Genomic DNA, 8,898 nt, shown 5'->3' with positions numbered 1-8,898 from the left:
TCACAGGTTGATAGAAAAAACACAAGTGGTACTTGTGAATTTTTAGGAGATTGTTTAGTTGCATGGCATAGTAAAAAGCAAACTTCAGTAGCTCTTTCTACCGCTGAAGGAGAGTACATTGCAGCTGGAAGTTGCTGTGCTCAAATTTTGTGGATGCAACAAACATTGCAGGATTTTGGTATTTCTTACCCAAATATTCCTATTTATTGTGATAATACCTCTGCAATAAATATCTCTAAAAATCCTGTTATGCATTCTCATACTAAGCATATTAATGTTCGTCACCATTTTCTATGAGATAATGTTTCTAAAGGTAATATTGAGCTTATTTACATTTCTACTGAGAAACAGCGTGCAGATATCTTCACTTAGCCTTTAGCTGAAGATAGATTTTGTTTGATGCGTCGAGAACTTGGTATGTGTTCTTTGTCTGATTAATTCTTTTGTCCCTTTTATGATGTTGAGGGAGAGAAAGAGTTATTTTTCGATTTTGATTATGTACTAATTTCATTTGATTCTATACTTATTGTTATATCTGTTGCATAAAGATATAATCTGCATATGCTATTTTCTTGTTACTAACATCTTGAACAGAGCTGAAAGTGTTTTTGATAGGGGGAGCATTTATGCTTTCTTTGTCATCATCATAAAAGGGGGAGAATGTTAATTCAAGTGTTTATGATGATAAGAGTTCTTAGCAACAGAATGGATCTCGTGTCTCATTCAGTCTTTAGTTGTCTCATTCTCATATTGATTGCATGTATTATAAACTGCAATATATTATGTTGTATCTAACTTTGTTTTACAGGCCTTTAGTGTTTTTGATAGGGAGAGCATTTATGTTCTCTTTGTCATCATCATAAAAGGGGAGAATGTTGGAATACAAAGATTTTTGATGATTTCCAGAATTCAACGCAATAGAATAATAGAGTTCAGATATTGCAGAATGCAGTTGATTCAGATTTTCCAGGAGACTATTTCTCAGGATTAGGTTTGTTAAGGTTTTGTGTAAATCTTGTTTATCTGGATAAACCTTATCTCAAACAAACTCACCACCTTATCTTATAAATCAAGTTTAAATCTCTCAAGCCTTATCTTTACTTGATTTATCTTTTTTAAATGTACTAACAGATTAGTTTCAAAGATTCATTCAAAATATTTTCAAACAAACTTATCTTCCAACCTTATCTTGTGTTTGAAAATAAATCTGTTAGAACTTTGCTTATAAATACAACTCTTCATTTCAGATTTGTAGCTAACACTTTCACGAGAATCTTTCATTATCTGAAATCATTTTCTTGTTTCATACCCGAGATATTCATATCCAGAAAAACAAGAAACCTAGTTTGAGTTATAATCAATTTGTTTATTCTTGTACTTGTGTATTCATATCAACTTTGTGCCGGGTTGTGGCAAGCTTGATTTCAAAGTATAGCAAGGTAGCTAGAAGGCTAAGGAATAGCAGTGGGCTAGGTAACAAGGTAGCTTGGGAAAGGGTTTCTTTTAGGTGCTATATTTGTAATCAAGGAAAAGACTGTAAGTTCTTTTATTAAAGTTGATATAATACATTCTCTATGCTAGTTGGCATGGGGACTTGGATGTAGGCCATAGACTAGGTGTAGGGGCCGAACCAAGTGAAAACTTCTGGTGTTTTTACTTTTCAGTTTTCAGCATTCTGCATTTTATTTCTGTTATTTATTTTCTGCAGTGTAATTGAGACTGTCCCATACCCTGTCTCATTTGTAAAGGGACTGTCCCATTTGCATAAGAGACTGTCCCATTTGCCTTGACAGTTAGAATATTATTTTATCTATCGAGCCATCGAATTTCAGTTAATTGTTACTTTGTCGCCTACAGATTTTTTTGATATCAGGAATCGAAACTCAATCGCAAAGTCTAGATAGACTGTGTTGCATGATTCTTGGTTCCACCCAGAAAACATAGAAAGTTCCACCCGTAAACAAACATGGGAGTGCTAAATTGTTGGTTGATCAGTATGGCAAATTAATCAAAAAAGGCCGTTGGTTTTATTGGGTTTCCCAGTGGAGTTCGACTTGTATAATAGAAAAAGTAAAAACCTCCAATATCGAGAGCGAGATGTACACACGTAGGTTTGCATAACGAGTAAGAAGAGCAAGTTAAAGAACAAAACGAGAAAATCCAAAGAAACGACCACAACCCACCCATCTTCCAAATTGTTTTATCAATTTTTATTATGCATCTATATTTAATATATATTTATTTAAATATATTAATGTTATAATATAATTTGATAAATAAAATAACAAAAATACAATTTTCGAGGTAGGGATCAACTTAAGTGAAAAAATTAATAGAATTATTATTTAGGTCTCTAAAAATAGTGAATATATATATACGAAAATATAATATAAACGAAAATATATAACTGTTAACTAGACCCGTACAACAGACATGGTAAGCTAGTTTATATTCTACTATTATAAATAAAAGAATAAAACATGGTTTTGTTTGTCTGTTAATACTTTTCTAAAAATTTGTTAACTACTTCTAAAAGATCTAAAATATATTTGTTTATTTAAAAAATAAATGAAGCACACATCCAAAACAATGACAAACTCTATTATTATTTTGCAATTAGAATCTATATTTTTATATCATGTTGTTTCTAAACTCATATATTTAAAACTCTTCTATATATTAATTAATTAATCAAAGTAATTAAAGATGAATGGAAAAATAAACTAAAAGATTATAAGTTTAAAGATTTTAATCTATACTATACTATTATTAATACATGCATTGTTTCAAACTAGTTTGATTTATTTGTTCTTCCAAAAAATATTAAATATGTTATTTTTATTAAAAAATATAAATCACGTACCCAACATAATTACAAACTCTATTTTTTATATGGCGGCTCCAATCTATACTACTTATACTCAACTTCTTCCTCAACTCTCACTACAAGAAAAAAGGGTAAATTTGACCGACTAAAAATGTCTGCGCCTAAATTTGACTGTCGGTCATATTAACGGTCAACCTTCATTTATAGCTGGTCAAACTTAATTTGGACCGACAGCAGTCACGCTCGAAGTCAGCCATTTATTTGTAACTAGTCAATATTTAATTTTGACTAAATGCAGTCGAATTTAATTTCGGTCAAATTTAGTGAGTCATATTTATTTTTTGGATTTCAAAATAAAGAGACGGAAAATTCCCACCAAGGAAACAAAATTCGAGGGGTGTAAATATGACCGCATTCAGTCATATTTAGGCACGGTCATTTTTAACTTTTGGCACTAAAGTTCCCGCCACGCTTAAACAAAAGTATCAAAAGTAAATTTGGCCGATGACGGTCATATTTCTAAATGTGACTACCATTGGTGAATTTTAAATTAATTATTTTTTTCATTTATTTTAATAAATATTAAATTATTTATTAAATTTTTGAAAAAAACACCGGGGTACTCTAATAACATAAACAACATATTAAGAATTATTTTAGTCACCAGTCAAATTTATTTTAAATGATATAAATAAATGTTTAGTACGAGAACATAATATATACATTAAAAACTAATCAACACATAGTAATACGCGTGTAAAAGTTATATCAAAAATATATTATATTGTTCAAATATTAGTGGGACATACATGATTTAAGATTTGTATTTAGAGGTTAGGCCGTTAATTGAAAGGGTTAATAGTTTTGTAATTTTCCAAGTTTAATTTTAACGATCCAACTATAAGGATGTTAACTTTGTTAGTTTTGAAGGGTTCATGAAAATTTTTTAACGTTCCAACTATACAGATTTAAATTTTAATGACGGTAATTATATATCAAGTAAGTCAAAAACGTTTTAGATGGAGGCACTACTAGAATTCTGATAAAAGATACCGGTACTTGGACATCCATTATTTAGACGACCAATGTTAAAAGCATATATCAATATTGATATAATTAAAGTGATGTTAAAGCTCACATCACACCCTCAGTTAATCGACTCTTGCTTTCAACACATTATAAATATACAAATACGAATTTATAATAGTAAGTAATAAATAAAGTACCTATAAGATTAAGTCGAATGCATAACTATAGTTCGTCTATAATATTGGACCAAAATAAAAAATATATACTTCAATGCATATACTATGTCTTATAAATGCATAAATGGATAGTTGGTATTATATTTAACACTAAAGACAGCTATAGTTATCTTCACCACATTATTATATAATTATAAATGATATATATATATATATATATGTTATGCCCAAATATGGACATAGGCTCTAAACAAACCCATTACAATAATTAATAATAATATTGGGCATAGTAAACACGCTAATAATATGGAAGAACTCTCCTAATTTGTATATGGATCGGGACCATGTACCACATATTGACCAAGACTTTGCATAATAACATATGAGAATATATAAAGAAGGATAGTCATGTTCACCTATTACTAGGAGGTGACACCTCCCCATATATTACTATGAGGTGAGTCGTGTCTGCCTCTCCAACAGGAAGGGGGGCGTGTCCACCTCTTACTAGGAGGTGAGCCGTGCCCTTCTCTTACAAAAAAGTTAGTCCTGCCCTCCTCTTACTAGGAGATGTGTCTTATCCGCCTCTCAGCAGTAAGGGGGTCATGTCCACCTCTCAACATGACTGGAGTCCTGTCTACCTCTCAATCGGGAAGAGAGTCTTGTCCATCTCTCAACAAGATAGATATCAAGTCCACCTCTCAACAGGAGGGGAGTCCCGTCCTCATACTACTAAGAGGGGAGTTTTGTCCTCATACTACTAAGAGAGGAGTCATGTCCTTATACTACTAAGAGGGGAGTCCTCTCCTCATATCATGCATGAATCCATATTACTAGGAGGGGTGGCCTACACCCATATTAGTATGAGGGATAACATGTCCCCATATTATTAAGTGGTCAGTCCTGCACCCATATTAACAAGTAAGGAGTAATTTCTCCATATTTCGGAGAGGCTCTAACAGATCAGTTGGAGGACAAACTCACATACAAGCTAGACTGAAGATATAATTATAACAACTTATGACTATATGATCTCATAGGGGACACATCATAGGGTCTTTATATCACACTTGGAAGGACCTTTTAGAGGTCAACATTCACTATATATTTCTGAGATCACATAACATGAAAAAAATCTCTATTACAATACAAAGATTGAAGGCATCCAAGGCTAGTCCTAGAAGGAGATACTTCGCTATCAACTTATTCTCTATTTGACTTGAAGACCCATGACTAGGCCTCAAGGGGTCGCATGGGAGGAAGGATCGCTATGCGTGGCTAGGTCTCCTTATATCGCAGGTACGCTCTCTACAGCCACATCGCATGACCAGACTCTAATGGGTCGCATGCGAGGCCCTGTTCTCCATAAGGCCACATCGCATTACCAGGTTCCAAGGGGTCGCATGCAAGGCCTACAAGTATTCTCTTGTCTCACCAACGAGATATATTTTCCTAATTACTTCAATTACTATTAGTGATAATTACTTCAAGATTTATTATTATAATATAATTTAAATATTTTCTACCTATAGGTAAACCCGATAAATTAATACACTCGGGACTAGAAAAAATTATTAATTACTCAAAATATTAATTAATAAATCAATTAATAATTTTATTAATTTATCGATATACATCATTTTCAATTTCTTTTAAACATATTTTTACAAATATATATGCCGAAAATGTTATTGATTATCGTGATGCCAATGAATACTGAAAATGTTATTGATTATAATGGAGAAAATAAAGCAGTGACATAATTGTTGAATATGAACAAATAATTAATACTATTAAAAAAAATGGAAAGAAGATGAAAAGGAAGATTATGACATTATTGTAGTTGTTCTAAATGATGTCCTTAAAACAATAATATTGCTTAATTTTGTGTAGGTCTAGAGTAGGCCAAGCTCTATAGTACCCTAAAAAGGATACAAGTAGATGGAGAAATAAATTTAATAAAAAAGTAAGTTTACATTATAGTCTTATTTTAAAAATATAATTTTGAAAAAATATATAATTTTAATATAAGATGAAACTATTAATTTGTATATTATAGGAGACTTATGTAATTTAATAAACAATATTAACTTATTAAATAAGTGAATAATTAATTTATATTAAACGATCTGAGTCGGGATTATTAAAAATTATTATTTAATCAAGGCTATTTATTTATTGAGTATTATTTTATCGAAGTTTAACTATATTGGATTCAGTCACGGGAAACTTTTGGGCTAGGGCGAGCAAACTTTTGGGCTAATGCCGCCCAAATTTTCATACAACGACCCTCAATCGACTCTCTCCGACTCAAACACCCTAACTCAATCGTCTGTCACTTTCCGCACTTCCACTCTCCCTCGCTCTCTGCTCTCTCTTTCTGGCTAATCTCTCGAGCTAATCTCTCTTAGTACCACCCTCACTTTCTCTTGACACCACTTTCAATCTCTGGTAAGTAATTGGTATTTTGGATTTCTAATTAGGGCTGAATTGAAGTTAGGAAGTTAGGGCTCAGTTGATTTGTTTATGTTTATTTTATCTTAAACCTCCTATAATTTTTTTATATATAATTTTGGGTATTCTAATAATTAGGGCTTTGCATTTCAATGCTATGATTTAAGGTGATTTCAAATTCAGGCCTGCGTTTTGATGTTTATGTTCTTAATTTTTATGCTTATTTTGTTTATTTTATACGGAATAGAAGAAGCTCGCTCTAGCAAAAAAGTATTGTTCATTTTTAGTGTTGTTCTCTTTGGCATTATTGAATTAAGAAAATGTATCTTGTGTCATATTTTAGTTTTTGAATGTGGTATTGTGGACAGAAAATAGGGTGGGTAGGTATTGAATTTAGTTGTGCTTCAAGCAGAGATTGATTATGATTATAAAGTTATTAACTTGTTTAAAGGTGAACAGCTAACTCCTGGTAATATTTCTTTTATATTTTTAACGTAGGGTAATAATTCTTATCCGGTAGTAAATAAATATAACTGAATCTAGTCTATAACTCGAGTCCAAGTTTTTTCTTATCCAACAGATTTGAGCCCATGTACCTGATTAAGGTCAAACTCGACTCGTTTGGAAATTTAATAAATCTGGAGTTTATCTCTCATTTGAAACTAGGTTGGGTATTTAGAAGCTGAGATGAATAGGGGTGGAAACAGGTCAATTTGTTGTGTCAATGTACAATAAGCTCATATATCCAGATTTTATGATTGAGAGAACAAATATTTAAAATAAAGGTCATCCTCTCCTGCTTCCACAATCCGGCGTTCTTTGTGCACAGAAATACTGAGTTTATACTTGAGAATTGTGTAAATTTGGAACTTTAAGTACCAAGAAAGTTGATGTTTTTATGTTTTAATCAGTTGTGTCTTTGTTTTATATTTTACAATACAAACATAAATTTGAATTGCCTGCTTAATTTATCTTTAATATTATAGAAATATGGAGAAGTCCTTTAAATTTGCTGAAACGCAAGGTACATATCCATCACTCCTTGTATCTTGATGATTTAACTTTATTATCCTGTAAGTTTTGTACCAGTTTACAATGTATTACAAGACCAACTGTGATTTTATATGATTGTTTGCATTTAGATGTGCAAACTGTATACCTGAAAAATATTGGTTTATAGTTGGAGCCAAGAACAAAATGATTCACATATACAACTACAACACATAGGATAAGATTAAAGAATTTGAAGCACACACATACTACATCAAGTCATTGATCTGCATCCAAGCCTTCCATATGTTTTGTCGGCATCTGATGAGTAGCTCATCAAGCTCCGGGACTAGGAGAAAGGCTGAGAATACACTCAATTTTTTTGGCAAAATAAAATATATATATTTACACTTATTATTTTTGTGGATGATTGACTTGTATATTTTTTAATTTATTGCTAGGTTTTTCTTGCCAACAAAATAGACTCATTCTTTTTTCTGTTATTGGATTCATTTGTGTTTTCCTGATTAGTGTCGTTCTTTTAGCAAATTTTATATCCGGATACATTTTTAGAAATATGAATGCATTATAGTTTCATTTTACAAGAATGTATATGGGATTAAATAACTCCTTAGCGGGCCCTGTATTACGATCCGATAATATTAGAGGATCCTCCTTTTTAAAAGGGCATTATTATGTATTCCACTGTAAATTAAAGCATTTTGCAAATTTGCCTGATGATTCCATTCGTGAGATACTTCATTCGTTGGAATATTCTTCTTTGGTGCAGGTTTACTCAGTTTAAGATGCCGCTTCCAGTAACTTGAAGTGCCTTGCATAGAGGAATTTGGTCCATAATGGGCAAATAAGCATATTATTCCGCAGGTTTGTCTTGTGTATTTAAACTTCACTGCTTAGACCTTTTCATAAGATATTTTGCCAAACTTTATGATTTCCTTTAAATTAATTCAAGTCCATGAGGTCGGCCATTATTTTTCCTATCACTATTGTGATGATAATTCTTATTGCTTACCTATTATTAAAAGTTTTTCCCTGTAAAGCAACCATCTGTTTGTGTTAATGAAATGAAAATATCAGGTTGCTAAAAAGATATCACAAAGTTTACATAATTATTACATACAATATTTGAATTGGTTAGCCCTGACATGTTTGATTCTTCTTTATTTATCATCACTAGTACAAAAACTACCATATGCGTCACCTTATTTGTGTCTGTTGTAAATAAAATAGACATATAAAATATCTAATATTGCTATTTAAACCTAACCTGACGTATATGCGAGTTAATGATATAATTTTGCGTCTGTCTTTCCACTCCTAGACACATAAGACAATGATATATGCCTGCTAATTATCATATACGTCTCTTCAACCAATATCAGTCGCTTAAAAAGTAAGTAA

This window comes from Apium graveolens, chromosome 7 (assembly GCF_009905375.1).
Source record: "Apium graveolens cultivar Ventura chromosome 7, ASM990537v1, whole genome shotgun sequence".
In the NCBI taxonomy this organism is placed as follows: domain Eukaryota; kingdom Viridiplantae; phylum Streptophyta; class Magnoliopsida; order Apiales; family Apiaceae; genus Apium; species Apium graveolens.
The sequence above is the reverse complement of the archived record's forward strand: the minus strand, read 5'-3'. Positions refer to the sequence as shown.